General features: G+C 34.3%; 1 long non-coding RNA gene across 6 annotated transcripts in view; it reads left to right on the top strand.

The window, feature by feature from the left end:
- LOC105864140 (uncharacterized) overlaps window positions 1-24,752 on the top strand; it is a 133,039-nt gene that overhangs the window by 30,008 nt on the left and 78,279 nt on the right. The gene's annotated exons all lie outside the window — the stretch shown is intronic.

Here is a 24,752-nt window from a genome sequence, read left to right as displayed (position 1 = left end):
TTCGTTGACTATCAGATTATATTATACTTTTAGCTGAGGAAATACTATGCAGTGAAGATATTAATAGGAAGCTTAAAGTTTCTGATATTAACTAGATTCTATTAAATGATTTTATGTGTTTTAGAATATTTAGAAACTATTTGGGAAAATGTACCGAATTAGACGGAGTTATGCTGAAATAGCATATTTACTAAATAATTTAACTAAAGTGGGGAGAATGTTGAGGGAATTAGAAGGAATGAATTTTCCTTGCTCGGGCTATAAACACTAAGACCTTTAATTTTGTAGGAAGATTTTATATACTCTGGTCATTCAACGTGTATGTCCTTTAGCCTATTTAATAGTTGAAAACTTGTAAGTAAATATGTGTGATTTAATTTGTGCTGCTGAGAAGCAATGATCAAAAATGGCAATAGAAGTCACATAATGAAATAAGAATACTAAAAAAATCCAAAGATTTTACTGTGGCCCATTATTCATTCAATTTCTGGCAGGCTTCATGATTACAAATCACTTGATTGACTAACTAGGCATTTTTAAAATGAATTATGAATCAGGTTCATTTTTCCTGGTTGATAGTTGACACATGCTGTAACTCTTCCACTTTGTGATATATCAAATTCTTGTAACAATAATAAGAGATATAATCACCTCTTTATTTCAGGAAAACTGAATTGCTTTTTCAAAAACTGAAATGCAGTTGCTAACATTTTAACAACACAATGTATTTCCTGCCTTTGGATTTCAGGGTGGAATCCGCAGTGATGACGTTATTTTTCAGATTAAAAAAAAAACCTTTAGAATGATTTTCCAACAGGCATAAAACTCCTATTGATATCAGTTCTATAGACTGCTTGGACAGTTGTCTGAACCTAGGTTGTAAAAACAATTATATTTTCTTTCCTTGTTATTTAAAAAATGCATGATGGAGGAATTGTGCATTTTTAAAACATTTTCCCTTGAAAGAAATGTAGTTTTCCCTAAATACCTAATTCATAATGAGGCCATGATGTTGCAAACTTAAAAATGTGGAGCATTCTAATGGTTATGAATCGGGAGGGTCTCTTTTTGAGTAGGGAAAAGGATAGGTAGTGACCTGAATCTTGAGTCTTTCCATTGACAAAACTGAATCAAGGGCGTGAACTCTGCTTTTAAGTGTGTTCTGTTCTCTTTTGACTTAATAAGAATTCTTCATACATAACTGTACTGGCAACTGAGTGGCAGAAAATTCCCTTAGTGCAACTGTATTTTATTTAATCCCTTCCACCCAAGCAATTGAACATAAAATGGGTGCTCTTTAATGTGATTGATATATTAAACATTTGAGAATCCTGCACAAATTCTCTTGTTGCCTTAGCAAAAGTGAAATCTCTTCGTTGAAAATTCTCATGCATGGGAATATTATAGGGCCTAAATAACAGTGTCACTATGAGATCCTCTTACTAATAAAAAAAAGTCTATAGGAAAGTAATTCTCTGTTCCTTATGAAGGCAAAATCATCAAAGTTAATGGAAGCTTTGAGGGTTAGGACCACAGGATTTTGCTGCCTTGCTTCTCCCTTATGTAAGAGCAGAGTAATTATTAATAGTATCTCAGAGTTCTAGTGCATTTCCCCTTACTTTCTTTATTTTCCTTTATGAATATGCTTTATTCATATTAGAACTGAAAATTATTTTATTTCTATTTCATCATCTTTAAAAAGATATGCTTTATACAAAATTCTTCTGAATAATATTTTACTGTATGACTTATATGAACATGTAGAGTAGTAATGTATGATTATATTGGATAATTGGATAAACATGATGATATGCCTTTTAATTCTTAGTGTTTTGTTCTCTTTAAAATTGTCTAAAGTTCTTGAATTTATGCTTTGGCCACCTTGAAATTTAATTTTTAATCCCCTAACAACACTAATATTGTGCTTAGTAGTTAAAATTGCTATTGAACATCTTTCATGGGATTAAAATTTGATTCATGATTAGGCAATGAATTATATATATAATCAGTTATTATATTCATTTAAAAATTATGATTAAAATATTAATCCTTAAAGATGTTTTTAACAATATAAACTACCCTAGTAGAATTGGAATTAAGGAATTAGAAATGGAAGGACAAAGTGTTAGCTTATTAGTTATAGAAAAAAAACTTTAAATCTTTCATAAGTTTGGTAGGCTTTGTGAGAGGACCGTAAACTTAACTGGAAGCGTAAGGTGCTGCCATTCCCCAGTCTGGCTCTGTGCATTTTACCTCTTGACATAGCTGTACATTTGGAATCTGGAAGTATTATTATACTTCTTTAGGCATATTGAGATAAGCAGTATATGGTAAAATGGGCTTTTGCTGCTGTCAACTTACCATAAGACTGGGAACAGAATGCGACTAGAGGAAAAGAGAACATAAGAATATTATTTTTAGGCCACAGAGATTGAATGAATTATTCTGGTTATTTATTGATTGATTAAATAGATTGCTGGATTGTCTCCATTTCGTGATGTACAACATGATGCTTGATTGCATCCATTGAACAATTTAGTATTAGGACAGTCACTGAGAAAGGGATTGAAGAATCTGAAGATTACGGGAAAACTGAAGGAAAACATTCAAGAAGGAATTTCTGGCATTTGCTTTTCTAAGTAAGTGTGTAAAGGAGTGAGGATGTCTGGTATAAATAAAATCTGCCAAAGACTTGTGTTCCGCCATTATACTTTAATACTTGACAATTATTCTCCCTCCCTTTTTCTCACTACATGTCCAAGACAATAAAATTTGTGTTTTTGTGACATGGTCCAAGTGTCTCATATTAGTATATAAACACATATTGTATTTCTCAATATCAGCATTATATTGGTGTTCCTATTCTAGTTTCATATGCTAAAACCAGCATTTTCTATTCTGGTAATATAAAGTGGGTTTTAAATAGTATCCAGTACAATAGTATTTATGTCCCTTTTGAATATTTTTGGTTAAATCTTTTCTTGGCCTGGATTTTATTATAATAGCTTTTTATTTCTCTTGTTTAGGCATATGTTAAAGTTTGGAACTACAGATTAATAGATATGGAGTGTACAATTATGATATCTTTTTATTACATAGACACTGATATGGCATAAGTGCATTCTTTATGATTTCAGGCCTCTTTGCTGTTGACATCATAGATATGTTTAAATTAATTCTTTCAAAATCACCTTTTAATTGGATTCAGTGATATTTGGTTTTGATTCTTTGAAATCTATATATTATTATGCAGAAGATTCAAGGGACATGGATGTTAATGGTGATAGATGCTGGTTAGAATCAATAATTTGGGATTGATATCAAAGAACATAAAGACAATATTTTGTTTTACTTAAAACTAATGGTCTACAGCACCATATAATAGCGTTTAGTGTGTTCTACTTTTGGTGTCTACTTAGTAGTATAAAGTCTCAAATAACATTATTCACTTTGTTGGTGTATCAGTGTTTTCCAGAGAAAAAGAACCAATAAAATATATATGCATATGCATATACATACACACACGAACACACACATATATGATTTATTTTAAGAAATTGGCTCACACAATTGTGGGGACTGGCAAGTCTGAAATCTGTAGGGCAGGCTGGCAGGCTGGAAACTTAGGCAGCAGGTGATGCTGCAGTCTTGAGACAGAATTTCTTCTTGTCCAGGACCCACCCTCAATTTTGCTCTTAAGGCCTTCAACTCATGCCATAAGGCTCACCCACACTATTTGAAGTTAATCTCCTTTACTTAAAGTCAACTGATTATAGATGTTAACATCTACAGAATACCTTCAGAGCAACATATAAATTAGTATTTGATTAAATAAATGGGTTCTATAGCATAGCCAAATTGATTCATAAAAGTAACCATCACAGTTGGTCATTTTTTCTCCTCAATATTTATGTTGCAGTCACAGAAATGCCAAGGCTCAGACTACCAAATTGCCATCAGAGAACATATTAGGCAACTTCCCTGAAATGAAAACTATCCAGAGAGAATAGCTAGGATTCATTTGTTCATGAACAGATATTTATCGAGTACCTGTATGTGCCATTACTGGAAAAGAATAGCATGCAAAACCACTTGTTGATCCTGCTCTCCTACAGTTTACCAGTTATTGTCGATGCTTAGGAAAGAGGCAAAATGTGATTGTTAACCAAAAGACAAACCCATTCGGTGAACGCTCTATTTCCCTCTGACTTGCTTTATATGAATTTTTATTATATAAATCTTATGATAATCTCAATGTTTAAAATTGTCAACTTTCTGTTTAAATAATCTATATTTCTTTGATATTGCTCTTTAGAGATTTCTGAGAACAGCTTTGGTAAATTTTTTATTTGAGTTCATTGAGTTCTTAAAGCACCATGCTCTTTAATCTATAAGTAGAAACTCCTCTCTTTCTATATCAGTTTATGTTGCTCTTATGTTTATTGATCAGTCCATGTGCCATAGTAATAATAAAAGTTCTTTTAAAATTGGGAACTTATTATATGCTAGATACTTCACAAATCTTCTCTGTAATTCCTTTAATTGTAGTTCCATTTTAGAAATAGGAAACTGAAGTTCAGAGAGGTTAAGTAACTCTTTAAATTAATTCATTATTGATACAGGGTCTCATTCTGTCACCCGGGCTAGAGTGCAGTAGTGTCATCATAGCTCACTGCAACCTCAAACTCCTGGGCTCAAGCAATCTTCCTGCTGGAAATATAGGTGCATGCCACCACACCTGGCTGATTTTTCTATTTTTTGTAGAGATGGGATCTTGGTCTTGCCCAGGCTGGTCTCAAATTCCTAGCCTCAAGCAATCCTCCCACCTTGGCCTCCCAGAGTGCTAGGATTACAGGCGTGAGCCACTACGCCTAGCCTATTTCATTTTTTTTTTTAAGTGATAAAGGTTTTGCTGTGTTGCTAAGGCTGTCCTTGCACTCTTGGTCTCATGTAATCCTCCCACCTCAGCCTCCTGAGTAGCTGGGACTACAGGCAGGCACCACCATGCCTGCTTTGCTCCTCTTACTGTCAAAGCAACCTTCACTGAATTCCTACGGATGGGGTTGGGAACCATGAGGACAGGTTTCATTCTAGGTGTAGCCTTTTGAAACTGAACTTAATGTGGAGAGACATCCCATCTAACATGGGGCCCTGAGCCTTGATTTCTAAACCTCTTGCCTTCCATGTTTCAGAATTGAAGCTTAAATTTGCCAACTGACAGATGTTCTTACGGCAAATTGGCCACGGTGTTCGAAGTTCTGCTTACCAGAAAGATAAACATTGTTTTTTGATTTTGTTTTGTTTTTATTTTTTGAGATAGGGTCTTGCTCTGCCACTCAAGCTGGAGTGTTATGGCCCAATCAGAGCTCATTGCAGCCTCAAACTCCTGGGCTCAAGTAATTCTCCTGCCTCAGCCTCCTGAGTAGCTTGGACTACAGGCACATGCCACCACACCCTGCTAATTTTTAAATATTTTTGTAGAGACAGAGTCTTACTGTGTTGCCTGGGCTGTTCTCAGACTCCTGGCCTCAAGCAGTCCTCTCATCTGAGACTCCCAATGTGTGGGATTATAGGCATGAGCCACTGCACCTGGCCAACACTGGGTTTTTTACTTTGTGCAGTATTCGGCCTGACAGTTTATCATTATCTTATCAGCTTTAGTGCTTACATGATTGCATTAAAAAATTTGTCTTTTCAGTTTTCAGCTGGAGGGATGGCCTCAACTAGTAGTTCTCAACTGAGAGTGATATCTTCCCTCCTAGGGGACATTTGGCAATGTTTGGAGACATTTCGTTGTTAGAACTGGGGTTGGGGAGCTACTGGCATCTAGTGGGTAGAGACCAGCAATGCTGTTAAATATCCTATAATGCACAGGCCAGCCCCCCACAACAAAGAATTACCCAGCTGCAAATGTCAGTAATGCCAAGGTCTAAATAACAGCCTGCCATTATTGAAAATAGAAATTTAAGAAGATAGTTTATAATTTCAAAATTTTGAGGTCTTAATAAATTGTAATACTTCCACAAATTTTATTGCATAAGTAATTTATTTCAAATTTCATATTCCAACTGCAGAAAATTGTCTTCCTTTCCTTTTACTTTTCGATGCAGGGTCTCTCTCTCTCACACCCCGGTTAGAGTGCAATGGTGTCATCATAGCTCACTGCAACCTCCAACTCCTGGGCTCATGCAACCCTCCTGCCTTGGCCTCCCTTAGTAGCTGGAACTACAGGTGCATGCCAGTACACTGGGATAATTTTTCTATTATTTTTGTAGAGACAGGGTCTTACTCTTGCTCAGGCTGTTCTTAAACTCCTGACCTCAAGCAATACTCCTGCTTTGGTCTCCCAAAGTGCTAGGATTACAGGCGTGAGCCAGTGTTGCTGGCTGGAAAATTTTCTAAACCTGTTTTTGTTTTCCATGAATATTACTATCAGGTTACATTTTTTCATGTAATATGTTTTATCCTGGTCTTGTTGGCAGGGTCAGGACTAGCAGGACTAGGGTGAGGTGAGTGAGGCACTCATCTCAGGTGCAAAATCCACAATGAACAAAATGTCAAAATTTTAAATAAGGACAGAATCACTAACAAGTGCTTTGCCATATTGGAACCCGAGGCAAAAAGAAAAATCAGTAATACCAACTATTTAAAATTTTGATATTGTGTTCATCATAGCTCTTTTGTATTAATTTTGATTGTTTAAAACATTGTATTAAAACATTATTTACTATGATTGCTGAGTTTTTTTGTACCCCCTTAAATTTGCATCAAGGTGAGTGTCTTGCTCTCCTTATTTTAGTCCTGGCCTTGCTTGTCGGTGAGTCATATGGCTAGATAGCTCACACAGGAAGGAGAGGCCGAGGCTGACACTAGGTTTTATTTCTAGGGCAGGACAGTTGCTGGGTTTGGTAGTTGAAGGTTTGAGGGACAATGGTGTCAGTGTTCAAGTTCTCAATTATCTCTAATTATGCTTTGAGTAAAAACTCTTGTTCAGGGGATCCAAGGTAAAGTTTCAAGGGCCCCATTGGTGTACCAGACATAGCAGCAAGAAACTTAGTTGGTGATTCCAATTAACGATAGCAGGCATATAGGAAGAAGTCAATTGATGCCTTTAGGGACGAGGCATACCCACTAGGTTTGAGGCTATAGCTATCAGCATTAGAGGTATGATTTCTATTGAGGGGGACTGAAAGATCATGTCTTAACATGCTCTTCCTAGGAGGAAAAAGGATAATGAGAACTGATTCATTTTTTTTTTTTTTTGAGACAGGGTCTCGCTCTGTTGCCTTGGCTAGAGTGAATGATGTCATCATAGCTTACTGTAACCTCAAACTTCTGGGTTCAAGTGGTCCTCCTTCCTCAGCCTCTTGAGTGGCTGTGCCTGCAGAGATGGGGTCTCGCTCTTGCTCAGTATGGTCAAGAACTCGTGGCTTCAAGCAATTTTCCCACCTCAGCTTCCCAAAGTGCTAGGATTACAGGCATGAGCCACTGTGCCCAGCCAAGAACTCATTCATAATAACCGGTGTACATAAGAGGCAGGGGAAGCCTCGGGAGCTTTAAGGTAGCCCTGTTTACCCGTGAGAGGGGTGAGGCTCAGGAGACATCATGGAAACAGCATTTAAAACATTCTCACCTTCTGTGTTCCCTGACTGCAATGCGGTGAATGACTAAGTGTTAACGGGTACTAAGCATGTGTTGAAGCAGGTTAGGATTTTTTTTTTTTTAAATTTCAGGATATTATGGGGATTAGGTATTTCTTACCTCAGTCAGAATTAACTCAGTTACCAGGGTAGGAAAGAGTCTGCAGCTAGAGGGTGTGAGCATTGGTGGATTCTTACGGGGGCTTGCGGAATCCTGAGGCAGGAGAAAAAAAAAAAAGTGAGAGCTAATGTTGGAGACTATTCTGAAGTATTTATTTCTAAACTGTTAAAACAAAAAGTCATTTTCTTCTATTAAGCCAGCAATATGTGTATCATCATAAGTACCCATATACTTGCACAGTAGAATAGAGTGACTATCTTCCTGTGTTGGTGTTCTCATGCTTTTTTCTTAGAATCTCACAATTCCAAATGTATTGTAATAATTTTATTGTATTTTCCAGTGCGCAAAGTGTCCACTTGTGCATGTGTGTGCGCATGCATGTACTTGCTTCTAAATTTTTTTTTTGAAGGTAAAAATTTTTCTTTATCTCTGCATGCACATTTCTAGGATACGTTCCTGTTTTAGATTTTTTAGCACAACTCAACTAAAGCCATAAAAGGTCACTTTTGAGTTAAGTGTCAAAAAACCATGTTAAAACTACCTCTATCTATTTGCATTATAGAGGAAACACTGACGGTTTCAAAGCAATTTTTAACGCTGGAATGTCAGAAAAGTAAATGGATGCTGGCAATCAGATAGGATTCCGTGAGAACAGCCCCTTGAGCCTATTTGGTAAAACATTAGAGCTGCAAAGAATGATGGGCTTTGCAAGCAGTATCTGCAGAGTGAGCTACAGCCCTTGAAATACAAAGAAAGAAAAAGAAATAAAATCCAGAAACATTTTTATGGAGAACAGACCTCAACACTACTCTGAAAGAACTTACCTTTTTAAAAAATCTTTTTAAACAGGTGACACACTCATCAGGCATATTCCTCCTTGTTCAAAGAGGTCATTTGCATTGACGATTCTCCATTTTCTTTTTCGTGGCACATTTACCCTCAGATCCCAGAACTACACTTTTGCACACTTACAAAACCAATGGCAGCGATTGTGCGCAATTTTTGAAACTGGTGATTTTAAAACATTCAGAGTAAAATGGTCACGTAGAAATTTATTAAGTTAATTGATATCCCTGGGTACATTTATGGTCATGAGGCATATTCTAGGAGCCAAGTGATTTGCTTTTAGGATTGCACATGGTAGGCTTGCCAGAAAAGCTCATCATGGGCTAACCCACATAGGTCTTCTAAGGATCTTGTGACACTGGCCTGCCTGTAAATAGGTTGCTTTATTTTTTTTTCCTTTTTCTCTGTCTCTTTTTTTATTTTGTTAAAATAATTTTAATTGACACATTGTAATTGCACATATTTGTGGGGTACAATTTGATGTTTTAATGCATATATATGTTGTATAATGATCAAATCAGGGTACTTAGAGTACCCATCACTTTATGCATTAGTCATTTCTTTGTGGTGAGAACATGTGAAAGTTTCTTTTTTATCTATCTTGTAATATAGAATACTTTGCTGTTAACCATAGCCACCCTACTGTGCGATAAGACACTAGAACTTATTCTTCCTCTCTAATTATAATTTCTACCCACTGACCAACTTCTTCTCATTCTCCCCTCCTCTGTTGCCTCCCAAGTCTCTAATAACCACTGTTCTATGCTCTGCTTCTGATAGTAATTTTTTGTGTTTTGGGATTCCACATATGAATGAGATCATATAGTATTTGTCTTTCTGTGTCTGACTTATTTCACTCCAGGTTTGTCTTCATTGTTACAAATGATAGCATTTCATTCTTTTTTATGTCCGACTAGTATTCTGCTGTATACATATACCACATTTTCTTTATCCATTCATCCCTTACTGGACCCTTAGTTTGATTCCATATCTTGGCTATTGTATGTACTGCAATAAACATGGGAGTGTAGATATCTCTTGAACATACTGATTTAATTTCTTTTGGATATACAGTAAGTTCTCACCTTTGTCAATAGGTTCTTGGAAACTGTGACTTTAAGTGAAATGATGTATAATGAAACCAATTTTACCACGGACTAATTGATATAAACAAGAATTAAATTCTTATAGCGTATTTCTGGTCATAAAAACATCATCAAACTTCTAAATAAAGATCCTAAGCACTTCTTATATTAAACATTGAAATAAATGTGAACTGCATGTACATTTAAGAAAGATCAATAAAAACAAGATAATTATCCAATTTTTGGTGAATCAGTAAGTGACAGCAGGTGTAGCAGTGGCAGGTTAAGTTAAGGAATAAATGTTTGCAAAGCAAAAATTGCAAGGAGAAAAAAAAAAATTGCAAGGAGCACCGGTTGCCATTGCATAGTTTAAAAACAATAAAAAATATGGCAAATTAAAAAAACCCACAAATATGGCTGGCTCACTGAGTGCTTTTATACAGTTTTGTTTATTGTTATGCATTTGTATGATTATCTTATCATATACTTTATGAATTTTTATTTTATAATAATTTGTAATCATCCATCTATTCATTCATTCATTCATTCATTCATTCATTTTCCAACCCATTTATGCTAGTTCAGGGTTACAGGTGGCTAGACCCTATCCCAGCAACTCAGAGCACAAGGTGGGAACCAGCCCTGGACAGGATGCCATTCTATTGCAGGACACAATGACACTCACACCCACATCTCACTCAGACTGGGACAATGGAAACATGCCAATTAACCTAATGTGTACATCTCTGGGATGTGGGATGAAACCAGAGTACCCAGAGAAAACCCACACAGACATGGGTAAATGTAAAAACTCCAGACAGACAGTGGCCTTGGCCAATAATCAATTTTTTCTCTCATTAAAGTTACAATAAAAGTACACTGAATGAAATGATGTTACTGGAGTGCCTGCTGTATACCCAGTAGTGGGATCACTGGATCATATGATAGTTCTATTTTAAGTTTTTTAAGCAACCTTCATACTGTTTTCTGTAATGGCTATAGTAATTTACAATCCCACTAACTGTGTGTAAGTGTTCCCTTTTCTCTACATACTTACCAGTACTTGTTTTCTTTTGTCTTTTTGGTAGTAGTCATCCTAACTGTAGTGAGGTGGTATCTTATTGTGGTTTTGATTTGCATTTCCCTGATGATTAGTAAGTGATGTTGACTTTTTTTTTTTTTTAATATACCTGTTGGCCATTTGTATGTCACCTTTTGAGAAATGTCTATTAAGACCCTTTGCCCATTTTTAAATTGAGTTATTTGGTTTTTTGCTATTAAGTTCCTTATATATTCTGGATATCAACCCCTTTTTGAATGTATAGCTTACAAATATTTTCTCCCATTCTGTAAGTCATCTCTTCACTCTGTTAATTGTTTCCTTCATTGTGCAAAATTTTTTAGTGTGATGTAATGCCACTTGTGTATTTTTGCTTATGTTGTCTGTTCATTTGAGGTCTTATTTAAAAAAAAAAAAACCTTGTCCAGCCAAATGTCACAAAGTATTTCCCCTGTGTTTTCTTCTAGTAATTTCATAGTTTTATGTTTTACAATTAAGTCTTGAATCCATTTTGAGTTGATTTTTGTATATAGGTGAGAGGTAAGAATTTTCATTCTGTACCTGCATATCCAGTTATCCCAGCATCATTTATTGAAGAGACTGTATTTTTCCCGACATGTGTTCTTGGCATCTTTGTTGAAAATCAGTTGGATATAGGTGTGTACATTTATTTATTGACTTTCTATTCTATTCCACTGTTGGTCTATGTGTTGATTTTATGCTAGTATCATGCCGTTTTGATTACTATAGTTTGTAATATATTTTGAAGTCAGGTAGTGTGATGCCTCCAACATTGTTCTTTTTGCTCAGGATTGCTTTGGTTATTTGAGATCTTTTGTGGTTCCATATGAATTTTAGGATTTTTTTTTTTCTATTTTTGTATAGAATGCCATTGGTATTTTGATAGGGATTGCATTAAATTTGTAGATTGCTTTGGGTAGTATTTTAACGATATTAATTCTTACAATTCATGAATATGGGACATCTTTCCATTTATTTGTGTCCTCTTCAGTTTTTTCATCAATATTTTATAGTTTTCAGTAGAGATTTTTCAACTTCTTGGTTCAATTTATTCCTAGGTATCTTATTTTTCTTGTAGCTATTGTAAATGGAATTGTTTTCTTGATTTCTTTGTCAGATAGTTCACTATTAGCATATGAAAATGCTACTGATTTTTGTATGTTGATTTTATATCCTGAAACTTCATTGCATTTGTCTGTTAGTTTTTTATTTATTTATTTATTACAAGCAAGCGAAGTGCCAAAGTTTATTAAAACATAGTTCATTCTGGAGAAGGAACAGGTCTATCTCCACGTGTGGAGATAGTGTTAGTTTTAATAGGTTTTTTGTGGAGTTTTTAGGGTTTTCTATATATAAGATCATGTCTTCTGCAAATAGGGATAATTTTACTTCTTCCTTTCAGTTTGGATGCCTTTTATTTCTTTCTCTTGTCTAATTGCTCTGGCTAGGACTTCTAGCACTATGTTGAATAGAAATGGTGAAAGTGGGCATCCTTTTCTTGTTCCTTATCTTAGAACAAAAGCTTTCAGCTTTGCCTTGTTTAGTGTGATGTTAGCTATGGGTTTGTCATATATGACCTTTATTGTGTTGAGGTACATACCTCTATACCTAATTCGTTGAGAGTGTTTATCATGGAGGGATGTTGAATTTTGTCATGCTTTTCTGCATATATTGAAAAGATCACATGGTTTTTGTTATTTTTTTCTGTTCACGTGGTATATCACATTTATTGTTTTGCATATATTGAACCATCTTTCCATCCCTGGGATGAATTCCACTTGATCATAGTGAGTAATCTTTTTAATATACTGTTCAATTTGGTTTGCAAGCATCTTGCTGAGGATTTTTACATATATGTTCATCAGGGATATTGGTCTGTTTTTGTTGTTGTTATTGTTGCTGTTGTGTTCTCTGTCTCTTTTTATTCCTTACTTCCTATAGACTTATTCCATTGTATATATCAGCATGTTAACACTGTTTCAAAGTTTCATGTTGTCATGTTGTATGCTGATTGTTTAAAAATTTCCCCTTTATTATAGAAGGAAAATTTCTAAGGACTTCTGTTTCCTTTAATTTTTTTTACATTTAATTTTAGAGAACAAATATTTAAACATTTTTCCAATATATTTATTTTTACATTATTTATTTCTTTTTCTCTTCTCTCTTATATATTTTTTCACTTATTTTTTTTATAATGGTTATAGTTATGTCACAGAGATGGTGAAAGAGAGTATCTCTACCACAAATGAGCATAGGTAGGGTTTTATTTCTTTAATTTTTTTTCTAATGAGTCTCTCAGTTTGAGAATGGCTTTTTAAAATCCTTTGCTCTAGTAACACATGAGTTAACTTTCCTTAACATACTTTCTGCTTTGTAGATATCATATTTAGTCTTTTGGAAAAGAAATTGCTTCCTAAAATTGCATACCATCTAACTCCTATGGGTGCCTGTTTTAAAATCTGTGTTTTCTGAAACAGACAATTTTTGGCTTTTGGAAAAACATTAACAAAAGAGAATCGAGAGTTAGGGGCACTCCACTTGGGAAACGATCTTCCATGTGATATGCCTAGCCTAATCTTGCTGACAATCCAGTTGGTGGTGAACCCCTTAAAAATGCTCACAGGAGGTGTGGACCAATGGAAGTTCTTAGGTCAAACTCTTGGTACAGCTTTTATACCAGCTGGATCCTAATTTAGTTATTTCCTGGATGATCCACTTCTCTGCCTGGCAGTATCATGGGAGAATCCTTTTCGTCTAAAGCTCTTCTAAGTCTTTTTCTTCAGTATTTGAATGAAGAATGTATTTATGGACACTAAGTGAGGAAAATGACAATCTTTACAATCATACTAGGGGTTGTATGATTTTAAAATATGGAAAATGAGATTTATTTTCACTAAGTTGTTTCACTATAATATCGTTTTCTTTTAAGGTTAAATTAAGAAAGCCTTTATTTTATTTCTTATATTATTCTTATTGAAAAGTCATCATTCTAATTGTTGTTGAGTGAATAATATTCCATCTTAGAAAAGATTCAAGTATGAAATAAGGAGACTCATTATAGGAGGAAAAACATAAGGTATGGTATTAGAACACCTGGATTGGCATCCTCACTATATTATTTGCTAGCCAAGTGACCTTGGGTAAATCAGTTAAACTTTCTTAGCTTTAGCTTCTTCATCTTTAAAATTAGAATGATAATATTACCTCATAGGGTCATTGTGATACTCAAATGAGATAATATTTGTGAAGGTGCTTTATAAACTGTAGAGCTGTGTATAGTATTATAATTCTAAGTAATGACATGTTATTTTACTTATATATTAATACTTGGTAAGTTGTTTTTCTAAAGGGTATGTTTTGACAGGCAGTAAAGTTAAGTCACATTGCTTAAGGTCAAATTCCAAGTCTTCTTTTTACTAGAGATGTGACCTAATCTCTCTTAGTCTCACTTTCCTCTTCTGTAAAACAAGAAAAATAGTATCTATCTTATAGGGTGGTTATGAAGATTAAATTGGCTAATCCATGTACAGTACTTCTAAACAGTGCCAAGTATATTGAGTAAATGTTACATATCATCATCATCATGCTTAGATTAAAAAAGGGAACTCCTTTCCTAAATTAAAATCCACATCTACCATTTATGAAGTGGCTGTTCTGCTGCGAAGTATCAAGGCAATTAATTTAATTTTTCTGTAGTGGCGAATATATATATCAATACACTGATATAGTTTTCTCAACTTAAAAAAAACTCATTTATGTTGTATTTGCCAAAGAGTAGATATTCCTGATAAGTTGTGTGCGTACAGAATTTTGGTAAGTTTAATTATGTTTTGAGTATAGTAAGGAAATTCAGGAAATAACTCCTGAAAATAAATCCATTAAATAATAAATGACCCTTTGAAATGGGATCACTCACTAATTTATCCATTCTTAAAATCGGTTTTCACAGTTTAAAAAAGAAATCTGGCTACATTTGTACTCATTAATAATTTGTGAGAATTAATTAATTAATCTATTTTAAAGGAATCACCAGTATGATCAAAGCAGCAGCCTTGAGGGATTAGTTCAAACATGCTGGAGATAATGGATTTAATCAAGTAATGTCTTCAGGTAAATGCCTAATATAAGGTAAAGTCTGACTACAGCCAGGACTAGAGTTTTGAAAACACATGAATAACCACAAGATTGTGTGATTTTTGTTGTGTACTGATAAACTTAGCAAGATCTAGGGCAGTGTAATAGTTGAGGTTAACTTGTAATATTCAGGTTAAAAATTTATGCTTTTTTTTTCTCTTCCATGTAAGCCATGATTTATACCACTTGTAGTTCAAATATGATTGTTTTCACATTTTGTGTGTTAATACTTTGGTGAAGTGCGCACATAAAAGTGAATTAAATGATTGATGATTGCTACATAATCCAACACTGATTTCAACCAGTCAAAATGTTGCATTTTTGGCTTAGCTACAAGAAGAGTCTGAGGCTCATGGTTTCTGTGACAACCAAGGGTCAGGTGACCTGGATATGTCCTGCCAAGCTGTTCCCATGGAATAAATAGGCTGTTTGTAAACAGGATGGCTAAGCATTCTCTCACAAGATTTTAAGTTCACAAAGTATGAGGCAGCTGGGTAAAGGGTCAAAGGTGAAAGGTAATAAGTCATTTTGGGCCTGTTCTTTTGTGGAGCCTTTGGCTGCCTTTCAGACTGAGGTCTTGGAAATAGTTCACACGCAGGCCTTCTGCCAACAGACTACTGAGAGTTGGCTCAGGCAGCATTCTATTGCAAAATCCTTTCCCTCTCTTTCTTTCTCTCTGTGTCTTGATGTCTGAAACTTATAAAAATGCAAGGAATTTTATAAAAACTAAGTATATAAATGAAGCAACCAAATAAATTCATGTTTTATATAAAATAAATTTAGAACAACTTTTCTTTTTAGGGACAGAAGTTCAAAAATCAAATTTATTATAATAAATTCTTACAAAATTGTTTGCAAAGTACGTTTTAGAAAAAGAGTAAGTATATTAAAATAATGAAGATTAAACATATTTTCACAAAAACCTGGGTCAATTGTACGCTTTTTAAAGAGGCAGTATATCTCTGTTACATCTAAGCTACCAAAGGCAATCTTTAAAACGATCTAGTGAAGTATTTTAATTAACGGAGTTCATCTACCAGTGCAAGTTATGATATTAAGTGTTAGGATTTGCTGTATCTTAGTTATGAAGAAAAAAGGGGTAGTTAGGCTTCCACAAAATTTCTGGTCTTCCTTTAGATTTATTGCTATTGTTATTCTTGGTTAGAGCAGGAATTCATTCTAAGAGTAGAAAAAACAAAGTGAATATTAGATTTACCTTCTCTGACTTTAGACTTTGGCTTGAAGGGCCTTCTTTAGTTCTTTTCCTGTTTTATTTGTCTGCCTTAACTGGTTTGTTTTCTTTCTTCTGTTTGTATACTACTACAGAGTTATAACTCCTATCTTGGTCAATTTTGGTATATTTCATCCATGCATCTGTAATTCTTTGTTGATAAAGATGTGGGGCACTGCCAATTCTAAAGTAGAAAGAGGTAAGTTGAGGGACAATGAAGAGAAGGTAACAGAACCATCCCCAAAACACAAAGTAGAAGTCATTAGTTACTTTAACTGTAAATATGTTTCTTTGGGATGGTAGCAGTTACAAAGAAATCATGCACTTCAATGGGAACATAAAGCATTTCATTAGAAAATTTAGTTTACTTCCTAGTGGAAAGCAAAGCATTCAGTTTGGATCATAACTGGTGAGACCTTGGCTTATTTTATCTGTACTAATGGGGATGGCGTGGGAAGCATGGGACTTTCCAGTGTGTTTCATAAAGTCTGATTTCTTCATCCCTTGTACAACAATCAAACAAACCCGTTTTGTCTTTTAAACAGAATTTTCTGAGAATATCTTAATTCTTGTCTTTAATTTATTCAGCAAACCCTAACAAACACATTTCCCTGAAGTCTGGGCAGTCATTTGTGTTATCTTCCTTTCCTTGAATTTCTTGTTGTCATGAATGCTATTGCAGTAAGAGGTATTATGTACCGTGTTTCCCTGAAAATAAGACCTACCCATAAAATAAGCCCTAGCAGGATTTCTAAGCATTTGCACAATATAAGCCCTACCTCTAAAATAAGACCTAGTGATGGGCATGACTATGCAGCGAATCTGCACAACCCATGCATTTTGTCTCGGAGTGGTAAAGAAGACGAGCAGCTCTGTTGCTGGACATGAGAGGTTGGGACCAATGGTTCTAAAGGAAATAGAGTCGCAAGAAATTCAGGATGGAATTCAGGGTTTGGAGAGTTATGATGATGTTCCAGAAGGAGACGACTTAACTATATTTGAATAAATGTAGATTGTTGTACCGTACTTAAAAAAAATAACGCATCCCCTAAAAATAAGCCCTAGGGTGTCTTCTTGAGGAAAAATAAATATAAGACTCTGTCTTATTTTTGGGGTAACATGGTAGTGAGATTATTGCCTTGGTTCTGCTGCTGGTGCTGCTTTGAGTGAGAGGCAAAGACTAGGCTGATGAGGCCAGCAAGGGCGACCCGTCAAGGGCACAGAGCTGAGGGGCCAGATGATCTTTGGTGGAACCAGAGATTCCTATTGCTGGCACAGAAATCTATTCTTAAGAGCCCTTCCTAGACGTAAGTTTAAAAATCTTTAAATTGTAGGTGAGAGGCAGGCCCATTAATTTAAATTGAAAGTACAGATGTTAGAATCTGAGTTTGAGTCTGTCAGTTATGACTTTTGTGATTTATTTTTGGACAAGTTATTTAACATGTTTGAGCCATAGTTTTTAATTTGTAAAATGGGATATAGCACTGATGTAAGGGTACAATGAATCATTTATGTGAAAGAACTTTGTCAACTATAAAGCTTGTCACACAGATTACCTACTGTTTTTGTAAATGTAAAATGTTGTGACTATTTGTATGAAATTGTCAAAGACAATAACTTTTCCCTTTTTTCTACAACATAGCAATTTATTATTTATATTTTATATTAACAACTACAAGAGTAAAAGTCAGGTTAGAGTTTTAGTATAATATCATATTATTTTTATTTTTAATTTTTGAGACAGAGCCTCGCTCTGTTGCCCCAGCTAGAGAGCAGTGGCATCCTCATGGCTCACAGCAACCTCAAACTCCTGGGCTCAAACAATCCTCCTGCCTAAACCTCCTGAATAGCTGGGACTATAGGTGCATGCCACCATGCTATTTTTCTCTTTTTGTAGAGACAGGTGTCACTCTTACTCAGGCTGGTCTCGAACTGTTGACCTCAGGTGATCCGCCCGCCTTGGCCTCCCAGAGTGCTAGGATTACAGCCCTGACCCACTGTGTCTGGCACCTCATATTGGTTTTAAATTGGAAGCTAGGAAACCTGGATCCATAACATCTCTTTGATATGAATTTCTGTTAATTGAAAAATGAGGCACCATATGATTAAATAATTCACTTATAGTCACTTTGGCCTTGACTCCTCAGAAAAAGAGAATTAGAGAATTGTAGATATTTTCAAGCAAATTAACTATTCTCAGGGTGAAGGGAGGGAAGGATTTTTAATGTCTTTAGTCCAATCTCTGCTTTAGTTAAGATAATTGCCAACTTTTTTCACTATTTCTATAATCTAAGTGTTATAAGACAGTGGTAGGTCCTAATATATTTGAAACTTCCTGACTCCTTTATCTTTCTTCTAGTGTATATAAGTTGGCATTTGGCCCATTTCAGTGTCAGTACAATTACTGATAATTTTAGTGAGTCCTATACCTTTAATATACGGCTGTTTCTGGAAATTTTATTGCCTTCTTATTTCTCCAACAGTAATAACAGCAGCTTTACCAATTGTCATTTGCATTCTATGAGAAATAAATAATCTTTAGCATCACTAATTAAGGCAAGCTGGTATATGTTTAAGAAGACTACATGTGTATTCTCTCTCTTCCTTGCTCTCCCTCTTTTTGTTTCTTCTTCATTACTCACATTCTGATTTGAATTGTACCAAGCCAGATATATGAATTGCCTATCATGTGGTTCATTTTTATTAATGTTTTTTTAAGAAAATGAATTTTATTAATGGTTTTTAAGAGAATGAATCCTCACTAGCAAATTTATACTATTGACTAATTCCTCTCAATGGGTGTTTAGAGAATACAAAAATGTAAAACATTTGTAGGTATTATCATCTCATCTATTTATTAATGACACATTTTCAAATGCTTGATTTTGTGATTTTCATTTGTATTTTGGTCAAAGAAATGTAAAAATTACAGATTTTTTCTTGACTTGAAATATGTAGAAACTTTATCTTACATTGCTGCAGAAGGGGAGTACTGTATTATTCTGGTGTTTAAACTATGACCATCATCTACCTTTTGGTCATTTAAGCAATTTCCTTTGTTTTTGATGGAAGATGAGAATTTATTTGCATTCATTGGAGTCTCCATGACATCTGGTACAAATCTACTTAAGAATAGGCTATGCTATTCTTGAAAATTTTCTTAGAGTTTATAGGATGAGAATCTGGTTCTAGATTAAATGCTTTCTAATTCAGATCAAGGCATTCTTCGTTCATTAGAACCTATATATTTCTTCTTGTTGATTGAAAAAGGATAATATTTAAATAATATGATAAAAATTTTTTGTTTGATCTTTATTAAAATTTCAATGGTTAGTCTACTTTTTAAGGAACTTTCCTTTGGATAATTGAGCATTGTCAATATGTGAAAATGGAACTGTAGATTTGACAGCATTTTCAAGTGAATTTGGCATTCTTACTTCAAAAAGAGCAGAATGTAGAAGTGTTCATTAACCAAAAAATAGAAAGTAACTAAAAAAATCTATTTCTAAGCTAAAAAGATGGAAAAGTAAACAACTAAGTGTAACTATTAAAAACTAAAATTTTTCCTGAGCAAGAGAGATATCCTATCTCTACAAAAAAAAAAAAAAAAAAAAAGGAGGAAAAAGGCCATGTGTGGTGGCATGTGTCTGTAGTCCCAGCTACTCAGGAGGCTGAGGCACAAGGATTGCTTGAGCCCAGGAGTTTGAGATCGCAGTAAGCTATGATGATACCACTGTACTCTAGCCCAGGCAACAGAGCGATACCCTGTCTCAAACACACACACACACACACACACACACACACACACACACACACAAACTAAAATTTTAAGCAACCTTTAGTTTTGAGCATGTGGAAATTACTATAATATGTATAATAGAGTTCAGTTTTTTAATAGGTAGATCACATTTTTCTTTTTGAGTTATGTGATTTACATGGAGTTTAATAGGATCGACATAGTACTATAAATAATAGTGAATGTGAATTTATCTTTTTAAAGCCCCAAGATTCTTAACATTGAGACCTTAGATACAGTAATGTTCAATTTGTCTTTCCATAAATAGAAAGGATTTTTTAAAACCTCTGCTAGGAGAAATGTCAGTTTGTACTGAGTCATCATAGATGAGTAATATTCTAGAAATTCTTTCTCTTAGTTTTAGACTTCTTAAATGTTATTTTGTCTAATTTTTCAAACACAGTATATTGTATTTTAAGTGTTATGTTGAACAAAATATGTAGTAGCAGTTGTTGCAGAATCCTTTTCTATAAAATGTCACACATTTCTTGGAATCCAGTTGGATATTTTCCTTTATGTTAAACATTAAGAATTACTGGGCAATAACAACAGACGTGGGCTTCTGACATGACTTTCTAAATAGAACTAATTGTTTTAGAGGCCCCTTGGAAATTTCCCTTGGGAATTTTAATATACATTTATGTATACTTTCATTGACAATTAAGTTATCACAAAAATATACAGCATGGATATAGAAATTAAGGGTCCTCTCAGCATCATGCAGTGTGGGCAGTTTTTTGACTGTTTATTTCCACACATGTGTAAATATTAATGTGGATATATATCTTCATGTTTTCCGGTTTAGTGATTTATACAATGGAGTCACATCATACACTTGCTTTACTTAAATACATATATGTACAAAGGTTTGGCTGAAAAGAAAGAGAGAGAAATTAAAATATTCTGCTCAATGAATGTGTGCCCTGGAACGAATGTGAGATGTGAATCTGCTGATCCTATCAGTCTCAGTTCCTTTATGTGTGCTGGGCTGAGGGTGTTTCTTGAGTTTTAAAGATATGTATTCTTTTTATATGCAATATGAAATACAAGCCAACTAATTCATCTGGTACGCGAACCAAAGTAAAAAGATAACTGGCTATGAGAGAAGTTATGTTGGTCTTCAGAATGCCATTGCTTTATAAGGGATGGATTTTGACCACATGCAAATTTTCCTTAGGTGCTGACTTTAGATTCTAATCTCTGAGAAAGAGGCCATTTCACTGTAGTGATTTTTTTTTTTTGCTTGATTAAAAAAATTTAATAGTCTGGTAGACTATGTTCATGTATTTTATTTTTAATCAATTAATTATTTATTTTTATTTCAATTGATTTAGGGGTACGAATGGTTTTTGGTTACGTGGATGAATTGTGTAGTAGTGAAGTCTGGGCTTTTAGTGTACCCATGCCTGAACAGTGTACAGTGTACCCATCAGGTAATTTTTCATCCCTACCACCTTTCTGAGTCCCTAGTGTCCATTATATCATTCTGTATGATCATGTATACCCATAGTTTAGCTCCCACCTATAAGTAAAAATATATGGTATTTGGTTTTCCATTTCTGTGTTGCTTCACTCAGAATATAATGGTCTCTAGTTCCATCCAGGTTGCTGCAGAAGACATTCTTTCTTTCTTTTTTATGGCTAAGTAGTATTCTGTGGTGTGTGTGTGTGTGTGTGTGTGTGTATATACACCATATTTTCTTTATCCACTCATCAGTTATGAGCACATAAGTTGATTCCATATCTTTGCAATTGTGAATTGTGTTGCAATAAACATATGAGTGCAGGTATCTTTTTGATACAATGACTTCATTTCGTTTGGGTAGATACCCAGTAGTGGGATTGCTGGATCAAATGGTAGATCTACTTTTAGTTCTTTGAAGAATATCCATACTTTTTCTGTAGAGGTTGTACTACTTTACATTCCCACCAACAGTGTATAAGTGTTCCCTTTTCACCACATCTGTGCCAACATCTATTATTTTTTGACTTTTTAATAATGGCCATTCTGACAGGGGTAAGATGATATCTCATTGTGTGTTTTTTTTTTGTCATTGTGGTTTTAATTTGCATTTCCCTGATGATTAGTGATTTTGAGCATCTTTTTGTTTGTTGGCCATTTGTATATCATTTAAAATTTACTTTAATAATCTCTTGTGCCAACCAATACCATAATGATCTCTCAAATGTATGTGTTACGGAGCCCGAAGAAGCATAATACTGTGGGCAAAATTATCAGCTTTGACATCAATCCTCTTTAAGCCCAGACCAGTTTCTTTACTGCTATCACTCTATATTCATATGTATATGTTTAGTTTTTGTTTTTATATACTGCCCAAAGGACTTTCAAACTACATATCATTTAATTTTGCCTATTATATAATTGATACTCATTTAAAAATCTGAGTTCATATCCCATTTCTGAAATTATATGGTCTTTGGAAAATCCCTTAGTCTCTTTTAGCTTCTGCTTTCTCATCTGCAAAATCAGGATCTTATCCCACCAAAGGGATGTTGGAAGGATTGAATGAAATCATCTCTGTGAAAATGCTTTGAAACTGTAAGCTTCCATACCAATGTAAAGCCAGAATTACAGTATTCCAGTACATTGCCAATTGTGAGACCATTGGTTTAATAATATTAGAAAAGAGCAGTTCAATGTTCTTTCTAGTGTTTCTACATAGCCTCTGGTCTGGAGACAGTAGTTCTACTTACCACTCGGTCTGTATCACATTACTAATGTTTGTCATAAAAGAAATTTTTGAAAAACTCTTGTTCTCATAAGCCCCAAAGTCTTTAGAGGTCTATCGTAAATTGTGGAAGTCTTTTGAATAATAATTTTAAAAATCACAAATAAGCTGGGTGTGGTGGCAAAGCCCCATAGTTTCAGCTCACTCAGGAAGCTGAGGTGTGAGGATTTCTTGAGCCCAGCAGTTCCAGGCCAGCCTGGGCAACATAGCATGACCCTTTCCCTCTTAAAAAAATAAAAATTCTTGATAATGAATGTTTATTTTTTTTCCTTCCAATTAAAACTTATTCAAGTTTGTAAACTACCAAAAGCAGTATGTGGTGAGTTACCCACATAGTCTTGTTAGTCCTGCCTTTTCCCAGAATATAAAAGTTTTGGTTTCAAAATTTGTTTATTTCACTTATTTCTTCTGAAAAGAAGAATATAAATAAACTTGATTAGTTATGACATTTAAGTTTTATGGCATGAACATATGACTGATAAGTTACCTGATTGTTATTGCCCAGTAACATTCTACATCTGTAAGAAAAATGCCTCCTTTATTCTTTTCAAATTTGCTTTCCTTTCTGATGAGATTCTTGAGGATATTTTGCAATAATATAGTTGATTTTTTTGTCTTAAATATCTAATACAATGTATATTGAAGTAATGGGATTATACTCTGAAACCTATAACAAACAATAAACCAACAAAAATTAAACCATCATAGAAGAATATGTGAAAATGGAAGTATGTAATCTCCATTTACAGATAACTTAAAAAAGCTTTGATCAGATTTGTAGAGAACTAACAGGAGATAACACCAATATGTTTCTTACTTGGTAGTGGCTTTCTTTCAGGAAAAGTCTTATCAGTTGGCGAGAGTTGCTCTTTTCTTTGAACTAAGCTCTGGTTTGTCTGAAATCAGATTTTGTATTCCCAAGGCTCCACTCTGCAATGCCAGCACAAACATACATCAGCAACTGTATAACACTTTAAAGACTTAGCACGAAGGTTTCAGGCAATTACTTATTCTATTTAGAACCCCAACCATGACTTTTAAAAAAACTTTTAAAGTTTAAGCAAAAGAAAAATACGACAGAGTAAATATATTTTATGAGAAGTATATATAAAACAATAATGTGAATTAATTGAAAAGATTGCATTTTATCAGTGAGAGGTTCAGGATAATATCCCTAGTATATTATTCTATAAACAAACTATGTAATGGTTTGTATTAAATGCATAATTGAGTAAATCTGCTGTCAGGGTTATTTTCTAGTGTGGTAGGCAGGTGCCATTTTAGTGAACCTATTGTAGACTAGTGCATTGCACAGAGGAAGAAGAAATGTAATAATTCTAAATAAAGTATATATCTTTTTTGATAATATGGAAAGACTCAGATTCTTCTGTCCCAGTTTCTAAACTCAAGAGGTATACTGCTGGTTTAATACTTAGTATTGCTTCTATGCATTTTAAGTACCTCTAACGTTAGATTACTGTTTGTGGCACAATGAAAAGATGAAGAGTCAGAACATCTGGGTTATGGTCTTGGCTTTTCTGCTTATTAGTTTTGTGCCTTTGGCAATTCACTTAACTTCTTTTGCCCTTAGTGTTCTCGTTGGTAAAATAGGGCTAATAATAAGTATTAGTATTATTACTCATATAACTCATAGGGTTGCTGTGTAGCTTAAATGAGAATTTATGTGAAAATGCCTTGTAAATTGTAAAGTACTGTTTAATATACTACCTAAAATACTTTCTTTAGAATGAGAAGGAATATAAAGAGAAAAAGTATAAATGTAAGTTATTTCTCTTTACTAACAGTAATATGAGAGATACCAACCATAATCTATTAGGTAGGGTGGGAATACTCCAGAAAGGTCAACTGCTTTGTCTATTGTCAGTAGAGAATTAGAGCAAAGTTTAATATGGGGCAAGATTTCAGGTCATGTACATCCTTGTATTTAAAAATTTTTCAGCTTTAGAATCTTGTGATCTTATGTTTTGACCTTGTTGTTTATTTCCTATGATAATATTCTGTGTAAGTGTGTGCATTTGTGTATAGTATATATATAAGTCTGGGTGTA

Source organism: Microcebus murinus, chromosome 11 (genome assembly GCF_040939455.1).
Source record: "Microcebus murinus isolate Inina chromosome 11, M.murinus_Inina_mat1.0, whole genome shotgun sequence".
Lineage (NCBI taxonomy): Eukaryota > Metazoa > Chordata > Mammalia > Primates > Cheirogaleidae > Microcebus > Microcebus murinus.
The sequence above is the reverse complement of the archived record's forward strand: the minus strand, read 5'-3'. Positions and strand labels throughout refer to the sequence as shown.